The 27,887-nt window shown below is 31.6% G+C and overlaps 1 protein-coding gene and 1 non-coding gene across 6 annotated transcripts in view; both read left to right on the top strand.

Moving 5' to 3' along the window:
• Nucleotides 1-27,887, top strand: part of Tpst (Tyrosylprotein sulfotransferase) — a 610,347-nt gene that overhangs the window by 465,162 nt on the left and 117,298 nt on the right. The window lies entirely within an intron of this gene.
• LOC143192092 (U6 spliceosomal RNA) lies at nt 6,684-6,790 on the top strand. Its single transcript, XR_013004716.1, has one exon. It is a non-coding gene; the product is annotated as a U6 spliceosomal RNA (small nuclear RNA).

Raw genomic sequence — 27,887 nt, 5'->3', positions numbered from 1 at the left:
TCATTTTATGGATTTTTTTAGTTTTGGACGTCCACTGCGTGAACTGTATTTTTTCCCTTCAAAAAGCAATATTTTATCAACACGCGATATTCCTTATCCATTTTTTTACAATAACAAAAGTTGCTCCACACAAAATTTTATAATTCACAAACTAATGATCCGACAGCTGTCAAATTTATACACGCACCTTTTGAGGGTTAGGGCTAACTAAAAACATATAGATTTAATTCTGGTAGCGCTATCTATGTATCAGACTGGGAACTTTTCAATTGACATGTTATTTACAAATTGTGATAGGCAGACGGTCTAATGCATGCGACATTGCAGTGACTTCACTATTCTTGGAAAGACTATATACAAATAATGTATACGAGCGTTATTTACCGTTTGCTCATAAAGCGGCTGGTCTAGACTTGTCTGTAATTGTTTTAAGCTCTTATATATTGCTTACTGATACACTGGAAGTGAAAAAATTGGAAACAATTAGAGACATTTTTGTTAACATGTACTAACGTAATCTATATATGTACAAATTAAAAAAATTTAATATGTATTTTTATTAAACTTATTTTTATTTACTTAAACTTTATTAGGTGTGTACGAACACATACCTAATTAAGTTTCTATTAATTACATTTCAATAAATATATTTTTATTATATTAATTATATTTGAAATACTATTTTTTTTTTCTCGATTTCTGAATTATGATTTTCAATTTATTGAAATTATTTTTTATGTTTTATTTATTCATTATCTTGTTAAGAAACAACAATTATATATATATTTAATATAAGTTGGAAACGTAATTGTATAACTTTATTAAAGAATGTCATATTCGGTTTCAACGTAATTATTTGGAAATAAAACAAATTTATTTAATTAATAGATATTTTATTGAAATACATTGTAAGATAATCATTGTATTTACATATAACATATTTTTTTAACATCAAAGCATAATTTTATAATAAAGTAACTTGTTATCACAGATTGAAATATTTAAGTTAAGTGTACATATGAAAAATTGTGTTTAATAATACTTATATACATCATGAACTAATACTATAATACTCGAATAAAAAATAACAATTAAAATACATTAAGCATATTCCACTTTCTAAGAGTGTCTCTAATAAAATGAATTCTGGACTCCCAGATTTCTAAGTCAGAATCGTCACTTGTCAATCATTTCCACCGAAATACCTTAATATTAAATATTTTTCCTGTAATAATAAGTTAACTTTTTTTCAACAAAATGTTAAAGAATTTAGTGGTAAGATACATCTCGTGAATATATAATCTTCATCATCATCGTCAACACATTGCAAAATTTCTCCTTTTCTCAAAACGCACAGATTTTCCACCCGTTTTGATGAATACATACATTGTCCCATAGCCACGTCAAAAACTCCTTTAATTTCGTCAGGGTACCTTATCTTAATTTCCACCACTGAGGTCATCGTACCTATTAGTTTACCATTGGAATCTACGATTTCGAATCGTCCAGTTCTTGCATTGCAAACGTCAATAACAGTTTGACCAATCAATTCTGATGTTGGTAGCATGGGACTACTAGAAGTGCGAGAATTTGATGCCGAACTAAGTGAAATGTCGATAACAAACAATTCGGCTGTAATCAAAAAATCGTGGGACACATCTTTAAATATATATGGACCTATAAACTCAACAAACCGGTCGTTATTGATTTCGACAATATTGGTTGCCAAAACAGTCCTATGATTTCTGAGCACCAATAAATATAACATATATCAATATATATAATGTTGTAACTACCTGATAATGTTTTGTTTTTTTTTTGTAAAATTTAAGAATTATTAGTAATTTTGCTTGACTTCATTGGCACCACATATTCAAGATTTAATATTTGCTGTACCATAGAGTAACAGTTGAATCCCAAAGAGGCATCCAGCACAATGCTTTCACTGCCAGCTGTACGGACACTCCTCCGGGAAATGCCGAGCCCCATCAAAGTGCAAGAAATGCACCGGTAACCATGAGTCGAGATCATGTAGAAAGGACAGAAGAATGCCAGCCAAGTATTCCAACTGCGGAAAGGAGCATCCTGTCAAGATTATAGCATGTGAAAAACGACCACCGCCAAATAGTCACGGACTGACATCTCATATATATATTGATGTATACGTACATTGCATCGCTAGTTTTATATATCTATAAAATAATATTTTTACTACTTTACAAAACCAAAATTACTCATTTCTCATCTCGATATATAGAAAAAAGCTTTATATTTCCTTTATGGTTCCAATTTATCACCATTTTTCATATCGGCTCGGCGAATTTAATGATACGGAACTTACGCGGAACGTAAGAAGAAAAAAAACACCGACAACCGCATATAAATTGCACGCGAGATGCAATACGGTTAAACGGTAGTAAAGTAACAAAGTGAAGCTTCGCAGATGCGAGAGGGCTCCGGGCTGTCAGGAACGATGAAAGCCGGATTTTCGATTTACGCCTCGGTACTGTTTTAAGATAGATAGTCGAAGAAAATGCCGGACCAGACGGGCGGAAAATTTCGCAAGGCGATTTCCTTCGCTCCGTTTGAGATTTAGCCGCAATAGTGAACGATTCGGACATAATTTCGTACGAATAAAATATACTTTAGTGGATTTCAATGAAACTGGAGTTCGTATTGTCTAGTGGAGTTTGGTGAATATGTACTGACTTATGTAAATTGTTTTTAGTTTTGTGCATTTTTATTGGCACACTATTGGAGTTCATTATTTTTTATTTACGACCATGCTTATAACAAATATTAACAAAGTGGTTTCTTATCAATTGTCGAAAAAACCGAATAGTTTCTAAGAAAATAGAAAATGTATTTCTTCAAATTACTGGCCATTTGATTCTATACATCTTGCCCATCTTTTCCAGGAAATTCATGGATGTTATCCTAATAAACTATTTGTCCTTTAAGCTAGGGTTGTTGGCCATCGATAAAAATATCGATATAAAAATATATTTTTTTTGAAACATATATTGATATATATTTTGTAACAATTATATAAAAATATACATATATTAAAAAAAATAAAAATAGTGAAATATTAGCCTGAAAATATATGTTTATATATTTTCTAAACATTTTAAACAGTAGTTATATTTTAATGGACCTTAAAAATTAAGTAAAAATTTTAAAGGTTTATTAAAAATTATATTTAATTTATTTTGATGAAATATCGGCTAAAAAAATATCGATATATTGGGCAAAAATATCTTTTTTTTTCGAAATATATCAATATATCGAAATATATAATATATAGAAAATTTAGAGTATCGCACGAAATGGCATTGTCGACATTTAAAAATATCTCGGCTGGAGTTCCACAAGGTAGCGTGTTAGGACCTCTCCTGTATCTGCTCTACACTACTGACATTCCAACAATAAAAGAAACACTTCTTGGAACCTTTACTGACGACACAATTATTATGGCAAAAGATATATATCTGCCTAGGGCAATAGAAAAAGTGCAAGTTGCAGTCAACAAAATCTACAAATGGATGAAAGATTGGAAAATTCAACTTAATAGCTCCAAATCTGTCCACCTTAATTTTGCATTAAGGTAAAATAATAAAAACTTAATTATATCACTCAATGGATGCCCGATTCCTCAAGCAAAATCAGCTAAATGCCTTGGAATCCATCTTGACGGTAGATTAAATTAGAAGCATCACGTTAGACAAGAAGCAAAACACATTAGTACCAAAATAAAACAACTATACTGGTTAGTCGGAAGATACTCTCAACTTGATCTAAAATCAAAGAGGTTGATCTATAATACAATTATAAAGCCAATTTGGACCTATGGGGTGCAAATATGGGGTTGCACTAAAATTTCAAATCAACAGTCAATTCAAATCAACTGCACGATGACCTGGAAATCAAATGGATTTGCGAAGTTATCCAAGATTTCGCCTTGAAACACAAAAGAGGATTACTAAATCATACTAACGTGGAAGCAATACAACTGCTGCTAGACAGCGAGCAGGATAGCTTATATAAAGTTGTAAACTATAGCTATAAGTTAATAATTAATAAATAAGTATAATTTTATAATTGAGGAATACATACTGATGTATTTTCTCGTACCCATCTTGCTTGTTAATTAATCCAATTACATAGGAAAAGTAGTAATAAATTAATTGTAAATTAAGATTGTACTAAACGTATCTAATAAAGATGTTATAAAAAAATATTAAAAATGTTGTCTGCCATAACACCCACATACCAGGCTGTAGAGAGCTAACTATATAACATAGTACAACCAAACATGTTAACTTTTAACTTGGTGAAATATAATTAATCAAACTACTGTCATGATTGTTATAATCGCCGCTTGATCGACACTTTAAAATATATTTTTTTCTTTGTTTTCTTCTACGTGGTTGGTATTCAAATATTGTAAGACTATTCGGTAACTGAATATCACAATATCAGAAAGAAATGAGGCCTAAATTCAAATTTTGTTTTTCACCTCAATCTTATAATCATAAGACATTACGAAAGGTAGTTAAGATAGTAAATATATACACCAAAATGGTTTTTACAATAATAACTTACCAGTATTGAAGCTAAATTCGCTGGTTCTCACATTGTATGATTTAACCACATTTCCCGAACCATGTTTTTTTGCCTTGAAACTACCGATGAATTATTACACTAAGGATTCGAACTTCGTCTAAATGCACAATTGTACCACAAAACTATTAAAACAATGTATTAATAAAACTTGTATCCATACTAATCGTTAAGTGTCACCGAACAACTACGTCACACATATTTGAAGCGGTTCAAACATCCATTTTTCTTTCAAATCCTCTTTTTATTTCCAGAAATGATGATTATTCAGGGCACACTAAATACGTAGAAAATTAGTCATCATGCCTATTCTAAGGAACTATTTTATCTAGTTAGTGAAAATTAATTCTTAAGTTAGCTGGTTAAAGTATATCAAAAGCTGTAGTAACACGTACCAATAGTTTTAATATTAAAAAATTTACCTCAAAAATAGCGATAGCGAAATTTTATATACCATTTTCCTAATATTTAAAAACGGAATTACGTATTCCTTGTTAACCCACCATGAAATAGGATACATTCAATTCCCGCAAAGAACGCTCCTACATCTTTTTAACGAGTATGCTCAAGTCCGTCAACTAATTTCTGCTCGTTTTAGTTTCTAAATTGAATACACAAGCCATCCAGACTCGTCGATTATCCAAACTACTTTATCCGACCGCCTGCACCCGCAGCAATTTTCGAAAAAGGCAAGAGGAAGACGGTTTAATTTTGCTTTACTGCTCCTTCACTCGGAACGTATTCAACGAGATTGAGATAAAATTTCTACGTTTTACTTAAAATGTATACTTAGGATTAAATGTATAAATGACAAAAATAGAAACATTATAGTAATCTATCTTTATATCAATGCATTGTTCTGTTATTGTTTCCAAGATCTTATTTGTATTTATAATTATCATCTTCAGCCATTCATTAAATATAGTGCAAACACCAAAAGAGCCACTAAATTCGTACCACATAGATTGTCATTTTACTGTAAAACAAGGCGATGAACATACCGAATTACATGCAATATATTCAGAGGTTCTACAAGGTAGTGGGCCGAGTACTATCTTCTTTACACAGCCGAACTACCTACAACGAAAATAACTACTGTGGCAACATAACGCAGGGGACACGGCAGTCTTAGCCTCTCATGAAGATCCAGCCATAGTTACAACTAACTATTAACCTACAAACATACCTCAGTCAAATACAAATGCGGCTGAAAAGATGGCGTGTAAAAGCCAACGAAACAAAATCCAGTCATATAACTTTTACGGTCCGTAGAAGGACATGTCCACTAGTCTATATCAATAATTGTCAACTCCCACAAGCAGAGGATGCTAAATAAATTGGTGTGCGCGCAGATCGACATCTAACTTGGAAGAAACACATACTCGCCAAACGGAAACAACTTGGTCTCAAACAACTCCATCCGACCTGATTATTAGACATATATATACTTTAAAATAAGACTAATTAACTAATATATTATATTTTTATACAGGATATCACTTAATGAAATGATTTTCTACATGCCATGCAATATATAATATAAATAAAACAAGTATTTATTGCTGATTGTGAAACTACTGTGAGTATTAACAAAAAGTAATATATCTCGTCCGGAATCCAATTTAAAGTATTTAATTCAATGTATAGGTGGTCTGATCGGATTTACACTACAACTCTCCGCAAAAAAACTTTAACATACTAAAGATTTTTAAACATTATAAAGAGACAGCTATTGTTCACTTATAGGTTCGGTGTAAAGAATACCGCACGAAGTACGCGACAAAACTGTAGCACAGTTAGATAAAAAGAACTGATCAATACTTTTAATGTTTATTTCAGTATATCATCTTTCATCCATCATTTATCATTATCATCCCTCTATTTTTCACAACTTTGTTTCGCCTATTTCTAAACTAGGTTTTCTTAGTAACTTCAGATTAGTAACGGCAGATCATTCTGAACCACAGTAGTTATTAGCAAAAATCCACATTAAAATATTTAGTTTTAAAAATGAATACGTATTTGATAATACAAGATCAGTAAATAAATTATTACTATTGTTACCCGATTCGGCGGTACATATACTAAAATTGGAACGACACAGAGAAGATTAGCATGGCCCCTGCGGAAGAATGACACGCAAAATTGTGAAGCGTTCCACATTCTTATATACCACCATGGCAGTTCTCAAGAATACACATAGACCTCTCTATGAAGGTTCTGAATAAGGAAACAAATAGTCCTTCTACAATAAAAAGCTTCTTTAGACAGATAATCGAAGAGAACTATTCAAATCATTTTATCATCTACACGGATGGTTCAAAACGTGAGAACTTTATGGGTGCTGCTTATACGTCTAGTCTACTCGAGAGACACTTTTGGCTTCCATCATTGACTAGCGTTTTCACCGCGAAGCTGCTGTATTATATATATAGCCCTATCTGCCTTGGAAGAATCACGGATTAGCGAATCCATACTAATTGTATCGGATTCTATGAGTTCCCTAAAGAGTTTAAGATCGGCAATGACAGTCCACCCTCTGGTCACATACACCAGAGATAAAAAGTTACAATTTAGGGGTGTAAGAATAACATACCTCTGGGTCCCCTCCCATAAAGGAATATCTGGAAATGAAAGAGCCGACCATCTGTCAAGTAGGGAAGAGGAGTCGATCAAATTAAACGAACTGCTCGGCAAAAAAGATGCCAAAGTCTATATGAAGGGTCTAAATGGGCAATTGACCCAATTAGAGTGGAACCTTCTCATAAACACCAATAAATTATGGCAAGTCAAGAGGATCTTTTATCAATCTATAGACCATAACAACATCAGTAGACACAAGTCTAGCGTCCTCGCATGACTGCGAATGGGGCACTGTAGACTGACACATGAATATTTGTTGAAGGGACAGAGCCCGCCCTTATATGATTTGTGCCAGATTCAGCTTAGCATCAGACACATCCCACTGAACTGCTAAAAATCTGATGATTTGAGGAGACAACTTGAGATGCCGACAACATTGGAACATTTGGTCCAACCTGAGCAACTGAATCTGCTGATTGACTATCTAAAGACCATAGACCTACTTCAACACTTGTAAGATACATTTATTATTATGTAATTGAAAAAATTTTATTGTATATATTGTACTGTTTATAATCTACTGTGTAGTATTGTAAGCTGTTAATGTTCATATAATGTATTGTAATTCACCCTAAATAGCCCAAGAGACTGACGGGTTTAAATAAATAAATAAAAAAAAATTAAACAAAAGATTTAATTATATATCTTACAGTTCTGTAAATGTCTAGCTTTCTTTTCCGTTCTGTATAATCAATAAAAAAGTAAGGCTGATCATGACCAGTGTTATCAGCAATATCTCGATATATATATCAACATATTCGACGACATTGTGTTTTTTCTAGTATTACATTGTTTTTATATTTCATCTGTCAACTGTTTTCTCAGATTTTGTAGATAAACTTTTTTTGCATTTATAAAAGAATCATCGATAACTGGTAGTAATTGAGTAGGGATTACATCATTTCCCGATTAATTTTATAATAGATAATCTAACAATCCACGGATAACTGATATTCGTAATGAAGATATATATCCAATTATCCATGAAATACTGTTACAATTATGAATATGCCGCAACAACCAATATTGTTTTATAAATAAAATTTTATAATTACTGTCAATTAAACATGATCAAAAAACCAACAACAGAAGACTAATAAAAATATTTCTTAAAATTAATATCAGAAATACATCCATTGTTGAAATTGTTACTAACTTTTTATTTTGTAATTAAATTGTAATTAAAAAATAATATTTCGTGAAATATATGTTGTAACGATATTGCCGATATATTCGTATTTTAATCTAAATGAGAGCTTGTAATATCGCGACTTGATTAAAGAATCAGACTATAAAAATGTAATCGAATTACTAGTGGCGTATCAGCTAAATGACATAACATATATTCTGGATATCCGTAATAATTAAATCACTTACCTCAGTAAATGTACGCCTAATAGATGGTAGTTCTAGTTCTAATTGGTCAAAGCGACAGTATATCTATCTTCTTGATATATTACTGAAACTCGTTGTATTTTTGTTATAGTTTATTAACAATATACCCTATCTGAGACCCTATATAGAATTTGATAAGTATTCATATTGTTGTTGAAAAATAAATATTATTGGGAATAAAAAAATGAGAAATTTTACATGAATCCAAAATGCTCTAATATATAACTATATAATATATTTAAAATAGTAGTGAACTCGCGCCTTAATCTGAATTGATGACGACAAAACGTGGCAATATTGTCGCAGCAACTCTGAGTTTTAGTTCGTTATGGCTTTAATTTACAACAAAATTCTAATCTAAATATTATAACTAAACGGTTATAAATAAAAAAATATATTATTAGACTAAATACAATTAATTATACTGTTAAAATAGTTTGTAGGTTAGGGTGGTGTTTTATTATATTTACATTTTTTCCATGCCACCTATGGGTTGGAGCTTCAGGCGCTTTTTTTATGTAATGGTATCCCCTGGAGTCCCAATCCGCCTAATTAACAATTAACATATATATCCAAGTAATATGTTTTACTTTCATTAGAGAGCATATTTACCTTTTAGGCTTAGTTCTGATTTCCTTCGGTACAATGTCTCTTTGTAAAGTTATTTTGATATGACTGCATTTCTTCTTAGTTATGTTACTACCTGTATGCATATTTCTTGATAAAACTAGCTTTAGTCACTGCATTCTCCTTAGTCCATATCTGCAAAACAATTAGCATTCTTTCTCTCCAAACATATTTTAACCAAATGCTCATGTATATTGTCAACAATTACACACATATCTGTTCACATAAAACGTTAGTTGTCTCCACTCTCGTTACCTGTCTTGGATATCGTCAGCATTGGATTGTAATCCCATATTCAGAAAATTTCAATTTTCCATAATTTTTCAACTTCTTCTTTAATGTGCCTGATCAAGTTCACCCAAACCGAAGGGGTTATTAACCATTCCTGTATCCAGCATAAAGAACAATATCTGCAATGAACTTTAATATTATGACTAATAAAACCTAATCAATTTTTATTCCAACGTTTACCTTTTTCCATCAACTTTTGTTGTCTGATACTCTTAATTTTTATTATAAAAATATTAATTTTCATGTCTGATCTATATACACTTGTTAATAATAGGTCTTAAGATTATAAATCTTCTTTTATTTTATTATATGCTTTTAATTTTTTAAATCACCTTTTAAATCCTATATTACCTAACAGTTTATGAAAGGACACTCTATATATCTAAAAAAGCCGCATATATCTAAGCTTTCTATGGATACTTTTCAGATTAATGCTTGCCGCTGAAATAATTGTACTAAATTAAGTTTATGTTCAAGAAACTACTCGCTGTTCTTGTACGTGTCAAAGAGGTCAAATATATACCTCTGATAGAAATAACATCAGGCTGATCTTGATTCGTCACCCCCTTAGTATAAGGACGGTCTCTTTTTGGTGAATCTAAGATTATATTTTTCATATTTTGAGATATTTCAGTGAATCTGTCCATACTAATACTCAGTGCAGCTGCAACACGCTAAAATATTTTCAATAAAATAAATAATTTTACTGGAAATTTTGTACTCCTTTATACATAAGATATTTGTTATATGGCTGCTGGCTTCAGCAGTTCGAATCAGACTAATAATAAATGGCGATTTAAAATTTATCAAGACAAGTAAAGCGTTCAGATAACGTTTGCCGATTTATAACCACAGTATAACTAATACTATTTTTGTAACATAAAAAGAAAAACTTGTATATTTTGTGGTTTATAACATCATCTAGTGTAGAGCGAATTTTGTTATGTGGGCGTAAATAAAAAATACAAATTATTTTTAAAGGATATTAGTTTATTTTAGTTACAAGAAAATATATACACAATAAAAACAAACATCATATAAAGTACTTACAAACAACAATAAATCGATTAAACTAAAAGTAAACAGGTAAACGTCTATTGAGAAGATAGTCGGGCGACAGTTCTGAAATAGATAAAAAAAAAGTACCTCAGCAACCAATTTTCCAGAATAAGAGTAAGATATAAAGAACTTTAAATCAGCCGCATAATTATTAAAGGAATTATCGGTCAGGTTGATTAACAAGGGTGATGATACTGATAATTAAGGCCAATTGACTGGTAATTGAATTTGTACGTCGGTCTGTAGAGTTTTCAATGCCGATAGTGATAACAATAACTAAACGTGTCATTAGAGAATAATGATAGAAGACAATAGCGATATCTGATAGCAATGATAAACTGTGCTTGGATGAAGAATGACATGTGCACACGGTACGAAGGGATAACACGCGACGTACCAGCTTATATCCTAACACTAACAATAATGACGTGCAATGAGATCAAGGGATAACGAGCGAAATCTACTGACACTAAGCTGAATTTTTAAAATAAATAAACAAATTAACAAATGAACAGTACTGTTACTAGTGTACTAACTTCTCCAGCTCCAGCTATGATTGACGTGCAATGCGTACAAGGGAGCTAAAAGCCACACGTTAGATACGCTGCGATCAAGAGCCAGTAGAAACCACTTTCGGTGGCGTTTAAGTATGTTTCAAATTACCGATAGATCATAACGATACATCAAAAACTTTGGCTGCTATGGTATTAGCCTCTGGTTTATAAGATAGCTACAAGTTATATTTACAGTTGCAACCATAAAACTGTTATCTTTGATTTATAGTGATTATGAGTTATAATAATAATAAATAGCGGAGAAAGTTCAGAATAAATTGATAACTGAATAGATAAATGAATAGATAACTGAATAGATAAATGACTAGATAATTGAATACATAAATAAATAGTTAAATGAATAGAATTAAAATAAAAATAAAACTGGAATACCCTGTGAAAAACTCACAGTTTTGAAGAACATATAACATTGTATAATCGGCACGATTGAAAAACGTAGTTACGCTGACGGTCGCGGCTGCATAAATGAACTTTCGTAGAGCTTGAAAGGCCCTTGGGCATATTAAGTTATCACATTTGGCAACTGAAGTTCGAGGAGGGGGCTAAACGTGTTGCCAATTATGGCAATTGTTTTTGGGTGTCTGCAAGGGTGGCAGATCCCAATCGAGCAGATGTCACAACCTCTTTTTTTTTAGTTTTTTTACCGGTATGTCAATTTTCGCAGAGACATAAACGCACCAATAAAATATCAAATTACCCTTAAAATATGTTCGATGTTTTACCGTTAACGTAAACTTTCTAACGGTCGATTCTGGGATTTCCAACTCCTCGAACCACAAGTGTTTCTTTTTTGTTCGTTTTTTATAGATGAATTTAAAAAATAATATAGAAAAATAATTCGGTTTTACACTAGTTATTATAATTAATATTTTGAAGAATTTTGCAGATGTTTGACAACCGGACGACTTTGGCAGGCTGATTCGGTTAGATGTTAGGGCTTGTCTGACAGCACTCTCTCTGTATTTAAATAGAATAATATGAGAAGAGAAATATTGTCTACCTCTAAGACGAATTTTGACAGGCACATATTGATTACGTTTTCACTGCTATTTTGAATGGACTGTAGGTAAAATTCTAGGCACTAGAATCTCCTATCGATTAAATAATCTCACAAGCCTCCAAGAATTTTATGAATACAAGTCAAAACAAGGGAGAACTTCCGCTATTCATTACCGGAATAGAACACTAATGGAAATTAATTAAAATTGCTTAACGAAGCGAAAACGTCACGGATAAGCATATTTCCATCTCCGTTGTTGTTCGATGGAGAATTTTCATTATGCAAATTTCCGAAGCGGATGTTTCTTCCAGAGAAAAATATGATCGGCTTCTGTACAGAAAAATATTAGATCAATCAACCAGGTAAATTTTCCTTACGGATAATTATTGGTTTATATTGAGACTAGCGACCCGCCCCGGCTTCGCACGGGTGCAATGCTAATACTAAATTAAATACACTACAGAAAAAATATGAACGTTGTATATAAAAACATAGCGGCCCGCTCCGACTTTGCACGGGCATAAAATATATATGCCTATGTCACTCAATGCAAACATGATTAAAATCGATCCAGTATTTTTGGTTCATTCATTACTGCCCTTGGCCTGCACACATTAAATTTGGAGTAAAACAATTCCTCTTCCCCTATACTTACTATGAAGATTTCCTGCTATCTTTGGAATATCTAAATTCATACAATTTTTATTACATTACACATTTTTAAACGCAAATTTTAAATTTGTAATATCTCCGAAAATATTTGTTTAATTTACATGCTGTAAGGAACCATATTGATCTATATTAATTGCACACTGTATTTAAGGTACTTAATTCGATAAGGATTAATGCCGTATTGCTTAAAATAGCTTCGTAAATAAGCCATTTTCTCACGTAAAAAGTAAACAATAAAAATGGTTAATGTGGGTTATCCCTAAAAGATAAACATATACCATCGCGGACTTTTTTGTAGACCTTTTTATGGTGTACAATACTGTAGTACATTAATTTGATCTAACTCGTAGGGTTAGGCAGCGTTTTTGCTAATTGCTAAATAAGCCTAAAAAAATAGGTTAATTTACATCACGTTAGAAACCTCTAAAATTAGCAATGTTGCCTTAGTATATTATGCATGTATTATACATATAAACCTTCCTCTTGAATCACTCTATCTATTGAAAAAAACCGCATCAAAATCCGTTGCGTAGTTTTAAAGATTTAAGCGCACATAGGGATATAGGGACAGAAAAGGCGACTTTGTTTTATACTATGTAGTGATATTTAATAGGTAAGGCATGTATTTTATACAGCTTTCTTCCAACTCTTTGGCAACATTGGATAATTAAAAATACCAATACTTCTTTTTAGCCACTTTGATATTTCTTCGCAATAGCTCTAATTTATATGGCAGGATATTAAGATTCTGGTACTTAATTTTGATACTCAAATCTCAAATAGAATATTTAACAGTCTATTTTAAAAGCTTTCCCAAAATATATTCATATCTGCCGAAAATATATCAATATTTCTTCAGATGTAACTTTCATGGTCTTTTTAGGTCGCTGCGTTTGAATGAGAATTCACTTTTATTTCCATCTTTTAATGTTGATGAAGTTGATGCGTCTGCAAAAGTTAATTTTCATATTTATTTATATAATAAAATATGATTTGGAACAAATTATAGCTAAATCTAAACAGCTTTCGTAGTAAAAATTACTTTCTGAAAGGCGTCAATAATGGTAAATAGAACTACCATATAAGCTTCTCCATTTTTTGCTTCAACACTTTTTTTGCAGTTTGCTTTTCATACTTTTTTAGTTCATAAATTTGGCTAGTTATAAAATATTTTAAATTTTCAAACCCTTTTTCTGAACAAACAAATCTTATATATACGTGAATGTCGTAGAACTTATTTTATTCATATTCCTAAGAGACTTTTGAAAATGCAAATAACTTTTATTGCTACAAAATCTCGAATCTCGAAATATCGAATAAAAAGGGTAAGTCCGCTAAACTTCGTCTAAGAAACTATTTTAAAAGTTTTGGGATTTAAGGAAGGCTCGTATTTTTAAGTTGTCTTATTATTATAATATCCATCTTTACTAATTTAAATTATCTTAAATTTTGTGGTATTTTTTCCTATAAAATAGAAATATCCCCGTGACTGAACTTTTATTACTTTTTATATTTTAATTATAGATTTCGATTGAATATACATAAAAACTTTTTCAAACAAATATTCAGTATTTACCAAAAATGTTTTTCTGTAAAAGCAGTTTTTGTTTGAAGCTGAATTTCAATTTTTATAGTTTATTTAGGCCCAAATGAAACAATAATAAAACATACTAGTTTAAATAAAAATATTGTAAATGTAGGACTAGAGGAAAGCTTGTTTCTATAAACATATATTAGAATTCCATTAGATACTTACATAATAACTAGCTAAATAACACAAGTATTGAAGTGATAATTTGGAAGTGTGGTCGACTTATTCACTGCATACTGATGCTAATAATCAAAAATTGTAATTTAGAAATTTTTTATTTTATTGTTTGATTTAAAGACATCATCGACTATTTTAAATATCCCTTGATAAACCATGACTTAAATGATGCTGCTGTGCGCTGTTATTTCTATTATTAAAAAAATGTTCTGTACTAAGAACTCTAGAACAAGGTATTTGATGAAATTTATCAAAAATAGGCTTGTTAAATAAAATTGTTCCTATAATAGGAAACTTTATTACAGGAAAATCTAATACACAATAATAGAATTATTCAGTTCCCAACAGTATACTTAGCTCTTTACTAGCTGATTGTTTGAATCTTGTTAACGTCTTAACCTAAATTACAGATGGGAAACATTTCTCCCCAGTTCCTTTTAGCTTTCTACTTTTAGTTCACTTGCCAACAGAACACTTAGTTATATCTATGACTTTGCTGTGAGAACATCATTCGTTTTTGGACGTAAAAACATCATGTTTTTCCAATGTATTTCCAATAATTTCGATAGTACTCTTTCTTCTGTTGTGTATTACACAAAGTTTCGTATTTCTATCGAAAATTTGAAAACGGCAATATTAAAACTTCATATAATATTTATTAAAATCGATAATTTATTATGTGGTCTAAAGTTAATCATTAATCTTGAGCATAATAATTTCAAGCATGAAGATGCCTGTCTATAACTTCTTTATATCGATAATTCGGTTAAATCTAAATTGTATAATAGAAATTTTTATAATAGTCACAACAATATAAATAAATGGTATAAATTATGTATTATAAATACTCTCGATCCGCGAAAGTAAACAATAAGCTTAAAGAAATCAAATGTTTGTATTCAGCACAAGCAATTAAAGAAACTGCTATAAATAGATATTGTTGTAGTGTAGTAGGGGTGTCGACCGGGGATATATAACCTTTAAATTTAACTATTAAAAAAACACTAATCCTTTAAAATTAAGTCTCTATTTAATAATGTTTAAGAAATATCTTTAATTTTAAATATCGAAAAACGTCAACTGAAAAAATATCGATATTTTTTTAAATAAATATCGATATATCGATATATCATCAACAAGCTGACAGGAAAACCTAGAAAATACATAATTCCCACGATAAAAACAAGTATTATTTTTTCATAACACGTTATGTTTTTCAATTCAATTATATACATGGGGCATACTGAAAGACTTAAATATTTAAATTACAATTAGGGTTTGCGTCTTGATTAACGGTCACCCGGTTTGAAATGTAAATGCTAAGCTTCCTGAATTTATTTAAGGGCTCATAACAGATTCCCTTAAAAATATTTCAGGTCAGGTCAGAGTGCTTAAGAAAATAATGCACTCTATTTGAACTATCTGAACCACCATTTATGTTTACAGAAATCATTTTTACGTAATTGTTTTAAAAATAACATTATAAAACAAATTTAAAGAATTATAAACAAAAAAAAGAAAAAATTACAATCTAACCTAAGATATCCTACAAATTTTCCTTTTTACTATCGACTAGTTAGACTGTTTCTACTATTTTCAGCCGATAGCTCCCCACGCTGCTTTAAACAATAACAGCAAGAACTAATGAAAATATATCGTGATATTAATAACGGTAGATAACGATAACAATCAGAGTTATCTTTAAAGTTTGTAATCAGAATAGTTGAGAGATCTATCCTTCTGGAAAGGCCAATCCTAGTTTGACACACTGTAGAGGTGAATACAATAGAGTAGACAAATTTCTTAGCGAATTAATTAAGTTAATAGAGGCCCCTAACTATCTAATGAGACGCAGCTGCCTTATTATACTCGAGCGGAGAACATAAATAAACGGTCTCGAACAAGTATTTCATAATTTAGACCGAGCACAGCTCCGGTACAAATATTTGCAAAAATATAACGGCGAGCGATTTTCTACTACATTCCCCGTCTCACTGCCGTCTCGATATGGCGAAATGCGCAAACCCGGCGCAAATAGAAGCGATAATCTCGAGAGCAAAGTCGCGGGAGTATTATTAAAGGGACGCGGAACGAGTGAATAAATAAGGACGGATACAAAAAGCGCGCCCGCTAAGGTATGGCGTCGTCTAATTTAATTTATGTCGAAATATACGAATGACAAAAACCTGGTTTTGCTCTGCGGATTCATTATGTTGAGATTTAGAGCGACGAACGTTTAGTAAACATGCTATTTGGTTATTAAAAAGCATTTAATTATCGCCATGGCCAAGTTATACGAAATTTAATTTGGTCTTAAAATTTTAGCTAAAGAACATCATCAACATGAAAACCCGCTTAACGTATTAAAGCTAATAAAACAAAATCTATCTAGAATCCCTCCAAAATAGCAGTGAACTCGCGTCATTACGGCTTTGAATTTGTTGTCAATTGTAGCTTGTAAATTTGCTTTAAAAGGGCCTCATTTTCCGTTTCATATTATTCTAGTTGAAAAACAAGAATGCTGTCTGATGCATTTGAACATGTAACCGAATTAGTTTATAAAATTCTCCTGGTTGTCTAACTAGTCGATAACAGTCTAACTAGTCGATAGTAAAAAAAAACTAGCGACCTAAAATAGTAATTACTATTTCAGTGAAATGCACACTTCGACTATGTCTCTGTTCGTTATAACAGACGAAGATATACGAATTCCTGATATACTAATTTTGAGAGAGATTTATTGAACAGATAAGTTGATTTTAAATAACTTTTAATTGGCAAGTGGCAATGTGAAAAAAAAATTGGATGATATTTTGTTCCAACATGTGCTTACTTTTTTCAACTGTGAGTAAGACGGAGATGTATATATTTCTTTTCGAACTTTCTTTGGAAAAGAAAAAGAAAGAGATAATAGCTTTAATCAGTTAGTTTCAAAATAACAGTTCCATTTTGAGTGATATAAAATGATTTTTATATTCTATATATTTAACTTTATTGTAAAGATAAATGGATTAATGACCACTAAATATTTGTATCGTATCTTCTCAATCTTTATCAACTATTTAACTAACTTTTTAAATACAATAATAGTTATTAAATTTGCCTTTAATAAGGCATATTTTAATAAGAATATTATTATTCGTTGAAACTGGAATGAAAGAAGTTTTTACAATCAAAAGGCTTGAACAAACATCGAGAGACTTGGAAATTCGAAAAAGTCTATCAAAAAGACTCAATTTTCGATACTCTGATACCCAAATATTCTTGAATGCTATGATGGACACGTTCAGTTGATCTTTAGAGTGTCTACTATTTTATTCAATTTCAATTTACAACCATTCAAAATCACTTTGTGGATTTTTTAATGTTTTCATCGGTAATAACCTCTTTCGGGCGTCCACTGCGTTCATCGCCTTCGGTGCTCATTTCACCACGTCTAAACCTAGCATACCAATCCTTGATGGTTGATTTTCCTGGGGCAGTGTCCGGAAACTCGGCATCAAGCCAACCTTTTGCTTCAACTGTTTTTTTTTTTCCTTTTAAAAGCAATATTTTATCAACATGCGAAATTTCTTTCTATCGATTTTTTCCACAATAAGAAAAGTTGCTTCACTCAAAATGCTATAATTCACAAACTAATGATCCGACAGCTGTCAAATTTCTACACGCATCTTTTGAGCGTTGGGAGTAACTAAAATCATATGGATTTAATTCTAGTAGCGCCATCTATGTGTCAGGCCGGAGATTTTTTAATTCACCTGTTAAACATGTAGTATATGTCAAGGTCGCGGCTAGGACGGCAAAGCCAAAACGTTAAAATTAACAAATAACACTAGTAGGTCCGATAATAATAGTAACTGAAAGTACTAGACTGAAACAGACGATAGTAAGAAGTAATCAATTACTAAATAGTCGATAGTCGTTTTCAGTCGATAGTTCTCAACGGTAGTTCAAACCAAGAAGTAATAGAGAGACAACTCAATACGGAACCCTGGAAAAAAGCTAAGCTAGCTATCTACCATGCAGATATGCCACGTTATGAGACATGTAGAATTTATAGCTATAATTTCATTTACTAGGAAGCTATTTTATTTTAATCGAAAAAGCGGCAATTTGTTGGAATGACACTACAGACAATTTTGCAAGTCCGATCTTACTTTAATATTAGCCATATAATATAGCAATTTAATATACATTAATTTTAAAAGATTTTTAAAATTTGAAATCTTTATTGGCAAAACTCGGTACAGTATAATTTATTTAAAGTGCTGTCCATCAACTTGTTTTCATCTTTGAAGCAATTTAAAGATTCGTTTTAAAAGAACGATGTATCCTTTGGGACTATCCACGAATTAACTAATTCTTTAGTATTCATAAGCGGTGTCGATAAGCATGTTGGAACAAATAGTAATCAGAAGGGGCAAGGTCTGGAGAATATGGGGGGTGGGGTATTCCCATTTAAATGTGGTTGGCCGTTGTTATATTGATGAACCGGTAAACAATCAACTTCTCGGCTCAATTGTAATCTATAGTGATTTCCATTGATGTTTTTATTAAGTTTTAGCAGTTCATAGTAAACCACACCATTAGCTTGGATTCATATGATTTTTTTGCTTTAAGTTACCATAATGGATGTAAAAGGCCTTTCCATTTTTATCGTTTGAACAGCATTTCATACAAGACCAAACACCTTTCAAGGTCTCTTGATTTCAATTCATACGAGACGTCTACACTTTTGGATTATTCCCATGTTCGTCAAGCGATTGGAAATTTCGAAACTAATAAACACTTTTTACGCAGCATTTAAACTCTGTGCAATGTTTTATTGAACTGTTAAAGGATTATTAAATATTTTTTATGTATTTTATTCGTTAAAGTTAAATAAACAAGGACTTGGTAAAATAAACCGGCGAAATAACTTTGATCTGAAAACGAAACTGAGAAATATTCACAATTATGTTTTCGTCGGAGCTATTTTGTCTGCGAAAAGTCGAGATATGATAGAGAACATAAACAACGAAGTGGATACTATGTAGCGGATTTAAATTGAATAAAAGTTGTTCGTGTTCCGCATCATTAAAACTGATTTAACTTCGATGGCGTTGAAAGTTTCGTATTTGTATAGAGAATATATAATGGACAGGATGATATCTTTTTGTATTCAGAGTAGAGGAGAACGGTCCAATAAAATAATGGGTAGTTTGCGTTACTGCAAAAACTATTATTCAAAACAAGATCCGTTATAAATGGCATTAGACTGTCGTAGTTTAATTTAAAAAATGCACGATTGTTTCCAGAATACATTTATCAAATATATTTAGTTTTTTTCCTCAATTTTTAGCTACTTATATTATTATCTTTAGTGTTATTGTTGCTTATATTGCTGATACATAAACCGAACTTATAAAATTGTCGACCATAGAGTCTGAATTGCTTTTGAAGCTACTTCTTTTGTGTGCGCTTTACAACTGGCAACCGTAGTTAAACGAAATAAGAAAATAAAAAAAGAGAAATAAATTTTGCTTTCTCGACTCCGAAGGGTAATTGTACAGAATACAAAGAATTGTAGTAAATTAATTTTCAAAATCCTAGTTTTACTATGAATTAAAAACAAAAATATTTTTAACAAAAAAATTTAACCGACTTCAAACAATAAATTAGGTAGTCACTAAAAATTAGAAAATTACCAAACGATTTTTAATACACAAAAAAAAAACATTTTAAAATAAAATGTGTACATAATAATCGTTCTAATAACTAAATAAAAATAATCAAAAGCCTAATAAATCTATATACTACACGTATTTTATATTGTACTATATACACATAATTTAGCTTAATACCTACCTAAATCTATTTATCTATTTACAATATAATTTTAACTACTACAAACTGAGCACGGTCCCGAACCCAAACAGTTCTACTAATTTAGATTTGTTTTGTTGGTAATTTAATTTTTTATGTTTTTGCAAAATTATATTATTGTTTAGTAGGTAAAAATGGTAGAGGTTAAAATAATATTGTAAATAGATAAATAGGTTTAGGTAAGTATTAAACTAAATTGTTTGTATATATTAAAATATAAAATACGTGTAGTATATAGGTTAAATAAGATTTTTGATTATTTTTATTTAGTTATTACAATGATTATTATGTACATATCTTGTTTTTTTTTGTGTTAAAAATCTAAGTTTGTTTATTTTTAATTTTTAGTGAGTTCCTAATTTATTTTTTGAAGTCGGTTCAATTTTTTTGTTAAAACTATTTTATTTTTCTCTTCTTAACGTTACATGTTTACTCAATAAATTACACCAGTATGATTAATCCAGTATGAGGAAAAATAGGAATAAAGAAACAATGATTGAAAATAAGGAGCGCTTCAGGCTCCGGGGTCCGCTACCTAGTCTAGGTAACTTGACAAATGTTCTAACTAAACAACAACAAAAAGTTATTGTCCCTACCGGGTATCGAACCCGCGACCTCCGTTTGGGAGCTAAACGCTTTAACCATTACACCATAGAAGCAGTTGTCTACAATATTTCTGCGATATTTTATATGCCATAGTTAGTGCTCAAAAAGCAAACTCAACGGCTTTTCCACTGAACGACTTCCGATTTTCCGTCACATCAGCTCAGCAATAATACTATACAAATATCTGATTATTTTAGATAAAAAATATGTGAAAACTTTGTACGTACGTGCCTTTAAAATTTTAGAATTTACCTCTCGATTTCCCCCCTTTCTCCCAACAGATCCTGATTTGGTTCCAATGGGACCACCCCAGAAGCGCACTCTTTCGAATAAAAAAGGATTTTAAAAATCAGCCCACAATTGACGGAGAAATCGGCGAACATACATTAAAAAAATATCCTTTTTCGAAGCCGGTTAAAAAATTGGATAGTTCATTATAAGATAGTTGGGTATTTTGTTATATGTTTTTAAGTATATTTTTTACCAACTGTAATTTATATGAACTAGGTCTACTGCTTAACGTAGGCTCTGATTGACATTAAGCTCAGCGATATAGAATTTTCTTCATTACTATGAGTTATGCCATTTACTGAAAAGTAAGTACTAATCATATCATATGAGGTCGCCATCAATATCGTTTCTCCATCTTTTTATGTCCTAATCAACTTCACTCTTCACTCACATCACCTAAGTAATCAAAAAGACTCGATCACACAGGCAAGAATTTTGAACTTGTTTGACACTGGCCAAACACTTATTCACAACTTCTTTAACTGATATTCAAGCCTTCCTCTATTCATCATTGTTGGAATCGAGTACGAATTTACAAATATCAGTTCAATGAAAATACTTCCATCTTTAGCTCAGTGGCATGGCTCTTTTATTCAATGCTCATGCTCTTCACTCACATCACCTAAGTAATCAAAAAGACTCGATCACACAGATAAGAATTTTGAACTTGTTTGACACTGGCCAAACACTTATTCACAACTTCTCTAACTGATATTCAATCCTTCCTCTATTCATCATTGTTGGAATCGAGTACGAATTTACAAATATCAGTTCAATGAAAATACTTCCATCTTTAGCTCAGTGGCATGGCTCTTTTATTCAATGCTCATGCTCTTCACTCACATCACCTAAGTAATCAAAAAGACTCGATCACACAGGTAAGAATTTTGAACTTGTTTGACACTGGCCAAACACTTATTCACAACTTCTCTAACTGATATTCAATCCTTCCTCTATTCATCATTGTTGGAATCGAGTACGAATTTACAAATATCAGTTCAATGAAAATACTTCCATCTTTAGCTCAGTGGCATGGCTCTTTTATTCAATGCTCATGCTCTTCACTCACATCACCTAAGTAATCAAAAAGACTCGATCACACAGGCAAGAATTTTGAACTTGTTTGACACTGGCCAAACACTTATTCACAACTTCTTTAACTGATATTCAAGCCTTCCTCTATTCATCATTGTTGGAATCGAGTACGAATTTACAAATATCAGTTCAATGAAAATACTTCCATCTTTAGCTCAGTGGCATGGCTCTTTTATTCAATGCTCATGCTCTTCACTCACATCACCTAAGTAATCAAAAAGACTCGATCACACAGGTAAGAATTTTGAACTTGTTTGACACTGGCCAAACACTTATTCACAACTTCTCTAACTGATATTCAATCCTTCCTCTATTCATCATTGTTGGAATCGAGTACGAATTTACAAATATCAGTTCAATGAAAATACTTCCATCTTTAGCTCAGTGGCATGGCTCTTTTATTCAATGCTCATGCTCTTCACTCACATCACCTAAGTAATCAAAAAGACTCGATCACACAGGTAAGAATTTTGAACTTGTTTGACACTGGCCAAACACTTATTCACAACTTCTCTAACTGATATTCAATCCTTCCTCTATTCATCATTGTTGGAATCGAGTACGAATTTACAAATATCAGTTCAATGAAAATACTTCCATCTTTAGCTCAGTGGCATGGCTCTTTTATTCAATGCTCATGCTCTTCACTCACATCACCTAAGTAATCAAAAAGACTCGATCACACAGGTAAGAATTTTGAACTTGTTTGACACTGGCCAAACACTTATTCACAACTTCTTTAACTGATATTCAAGCCTTCCTCTATTCATCATTGTTGGAATCGGGTACGAATTTACAAATATCAGTTCAATGAAAATACTTCCATCTTTAGCTCAGTGGCATGGCTCTTTTATTCAATGCTCATGCTCTTCACTCACATCACCTAAGTAATCAAAAAGACTCGATCACACAGGCAAGAATTTTGAACTTGTTTGACACTGGGCAAACACTTATTCACGACTTCTTTAACTGATATTCAAGCCTTCCTCTATTCATCATTGTTGGAATCGGGTACGAATTTACAAATATCAGTTCAATGAAAATACTTCCATCTTTAGCTCAGTGGCATGGCTCTTTTATTCAATGCTCATGCTCTTCACTCACATCACCTAAGTAATCGAAAAGACTCGACCACACAGTAAAGAATTTTGAACTTGTTTGACACTGGTCAAGCACTTATTCACAACTTCTTCAACTGATATTCAAGCTTTCTTTTATTCATCATTGTTGGAATCGAGTACGAATTTACAAATATCAGTTCAATGAAAATATTCCTTTCTTAGCTCAGCGGCATAGCTCTTTTATTCAATCTCATGCTATCTGTTGTTCACATGTTAATAGCCCATCGTCACTGGTATTGTTTCTCAATTTTATATTTTATATTTTGTTGAAATAGTCTTCCTTGCTCTTCACTGGCATCATCCAAATTTTCACCAAAAAGTTGAGTGCTCAAAAATTCGATTATAAGTCTCAATTAAACAACCAATTTTAGTTCTGTTGAGTTTTAGGATTATCTATCATCGTGCAATAACTTCCAAACCACCTTTTTGTTATATAATAGTTTACCCTTAAAGGACAAGAAATTGTGTACGCAAATGTTTTTAAAACAATCACTATATTTAAGAATATATTTTAAAAATTGGTTCATTAAACCCAACTTTAGATGTAGTGTTCGATCTACTTTGTATAATCGTCTTTGAGTTCTATTAAACTTGTATGCAAAACTCTTCTTGTCGGGCGTCAAAGCTTTTGTTACATATCATTATTTCTTGAAACTATGTTCTGTATAGAGCGACAGGACGGTTCAACAGCTACTATTGCTACAGTCCCGGATTAGAATCCTGCTGGGTCATGGATGTTTGTAGTTGTAACTGTGACTGTCTTTAGGTAACACTGGAAAATCCGACAAGGAATAATCATCCCAGTGACGCTAGTCACCAGGCTGGGTAAGACCGGATGTCTTCTGGGATAATTTCTAAAGTTTGTCACTCTCCAGTCGGTAGACTTAATGCCGAGGACCGAGGTCCGGAGCCTAAGTTAAACTGTAGGTCAAATCCAGATAAATCCTCGTTGGTAAAAAGGGGACTTTAAAAGATTTTAAAAAATAACTACAGTCCTTCCAATAATAGAAGAAATGCACGTTCATAAATGATGTCGAACGTACTGTCAAGTTCAATCTGTAAAAATGTAAATTTCTTTTAAGCTCTAGTTAAAAAGAGTATTCTGTCTTCCGTCGTTTTTTAACGTTCAACGTTTGGTCCGTTGTCTGTACGAAACAATACAATTCTTTTAAAACGAAAATAGCCGACCGAATGAATACACAGAAGGCAGAGAATTAAAAAATCACGTTACATCGAGGTGAGAACAACACGTGCGTGATGGAAGGGCGTTGAAACATTATTCTTAGACCGGATCGATCGCGACGAAAAAAAACTTCTAGCTATTTTTCAAAAGGTAAGGGAGAAAGGAATCGGGATAAAGCATCATTAATGAAAATCCCTTTTTTTCTGTCGTTCAGTTTTGTTTCTTTTAAATCCTACCGAATCGTTTTTTTTTCTCACTGTCGTTTATCAAAGTTGAATATAAACGACTTTTTCGCTGCAAACGTTATCAATTCTGTTATTGAAACGTTCTCCGATATTGGCATTAATTAATTTTTTTTTAGATAAGATAGAACGTGTTTTAATTAAACATTCATTAGGATATATAAATATTATGTATAAAGATATTCGGATATATAGATGTTAATCTTAGTTAATCATCCGTCATGTATTTATTATTGAAAGCGCGATATTTTTTAACCGGCCTCGGAAAGGTTTTTCGATGTTCGGCTGTATATAATTTTTTTTATTGTATCCACACTGAATGGCTTCTACACTGACCGACTTCCGATTTTCTGTCACATCAGGCCAGCAATAATATTATACCCAAATATCTGATTGATTATTATCACTACATAGTATAAAACAAAGTCGCCTTTTCTGTCCCTATATCCCTATGTGCGCTTAAATCTTTAAAACTACGCAACGGATTTTGATGCGGTTTTTTTCAGTAGATAGAGTGATTCAAGAGGAAGGTTTATATGTATAATACATGCATAATATACTAAGGCAACATTGCTAATTTTAGAGGTTTCTAACGTGATGTCGTAAATTAACCTATTTTTTTAGGCTTATTTAGCAATTAGCAAAAACGCTGCCTAACCCTACGAGTTAGATCAAATTAATGTACTACAGTATTGTACACCATAAAAAGGTCTACAAGAAAGTCCGCGATGGTATATGTTTATCTTTTAGGGATAACCCACATTAACCATTTTTATTGTTTACTTTTTACGTGAGAAAATGGCTTATTTACGAAGCTATTTTAAGCAATACGGCATTAATCCTTATCGAATTAAGTACCTTAAATACAGTGTGCAATTAATATAGATCAATATGGTTCCTTACAGCATGTAAATTAAACAAATATTTTCGGAGATATTACAAATTTAAAATTTGCGTTTAAAAATGTGTAATGTAATAAAAATTGTATGAATTTAGATATTCCAAAGATAGCAGGAAATCTTCATAGTAAGTATAGGGGAAGAGGAATTGTTTTACTCCAAATTTAATGCGTGCAGGCCAAGGGCAGTAATGAATGAACCAAAAATACTGGATCGATTTTAATCATGTTTTCATTGAGTGACATAGGCATATATATTTTATGCCCGTGCAAAGTCGGAGCGGGCCGCTATGTTTTTATATACAACGTTCATATTTTTTCTGTAGTGTATTTAATTTAGTATCAGCATTGCACCCTTGCGAAGCCGGGCGGGTCGCTAGTAGATAATAAAATATCTGAAAACATTGTAAGTGCCTTTGAATTTTAAGCGTTTCCCTCAATTTCCACCCCTTCCCCCAACATATCCTGATTTGGTTCCAATGAAACCACCTCTGAAGTTTTTAAAGAATTTTGAAAATCGGCCGGCAATTGATGGAGAAATCGGCGAAAATACATTATATATATATATATATATATATATATATATATATATATATATATATATATATATAACCAAGCTAACAAGATCTTATGTCTTCTGACTGACATCAGTCACTGATCAAGTCTATATGCTTCAAAAACTACCAAAGATTACGTAACAGGAAGATAATCTGGAACTTGACGGTAAAGAGCAAACAAATAGCTTTCTCCGTTGTTATAAACTTTTAGTAAAATCCATCAATACTGCATAAAATATGTTCTTCCAATAAAAATAAGTTCGTATTAATTATTAAAAGTTACTAAAGGCAACTTTGCACAGCGAAGCCCGAAATACACTCAACTCGGAACTGATTGAAAAAGCAACACTGAAATATAAATAGAAAGTATTATTGATTCAACGTCAAATACCTGATTTTATAAAAGATATCGAAACAAAGTTGCAGAACAGCGATCAGCACGAACATAAAATATGAGGGAGGAAATTATCGTTCGCTTCTTTTTGCACGGAAGGCCGCAACGTATTTGTTTTGAGGGCCTGCCAATTTTTTAGTCATTTTAACTTCTAAATTGGGTTATTCTCTGAGGATTGGTTTGTAGAACATTTTTGAAAAGGCACTAAATTATGTGTATATATATATATATATATATATATAATAGAGATAGATGCATACATACATATATATATATATATATATATATATATATATATATATATATATATATATATGTATATACTAGGTTATTCAATAAATCTTGTATTTGGATACAGATATATTTTATTATTCAACTTAATCGCGGTAACCTTCAGTACATTTATCTTATCCCTGAAATAACAAGACAAAAAAAAACCCACAATATGGCTATAGTTGACTTTTAGTTTATTTCATCTTCAGAATATGCTAATGCTAAGTACATATATTATCGCAGGACTTAAACTACAGTTAATTATCGAGCCACAATAGTTTGTAGTGTGAGGTTGTGTAAGCACCCTACATAGGTAGAATTACACACATATCTACGCACACAAGTTTTACGGTCAGTTTCACTATCAGAATCACTATTCAAATCAATTACTAAATTGTTAACTTTTAATCTATCAAGGTTTCCACCATTTTTAAATTTCTTGACATGGGACTGATGGATTTCATCCAAACCAAAGGTCTTCAAATAGTTCTTCATTACCTATCCCTCCACATATATTCACCATATCCTTCATAATATTTCTTTTCCAGTGCCAGCCGTTAAATCAATAGGATTAAATATGTTACGATAGGTGGTCCTATTCTTCTGCTTTTTATTAAAAGTATTAAATGTTGGTTATATCTATAACATAATATCGAAAAAACTACTAACTTTTTCATACATTTTATATATTTAATTCCGAATAGAGCCA

Source organism: Rhynchophorus ferrugineus, unplaced genomic scaffold, assembly GCF_030347505.1.
Source record: "Rhynchophorus ferrugineus isolate W39M unplaced genomic scaffold, kcgeb_rfMv2 rfM2, whole genome shotgun sequence".
NCBI lineage: Eukaryota > Metazoa > Arthropoda > Insecta > Coleoptera > Curculionidae > Rhynchophorus > Rhynchophorus ferrugineus.
The sequence above is the reverse complement of the archived record's forward strand: the minus strand, read 5'-3'. Positions and strand labels throughout refer to the sequence as shown.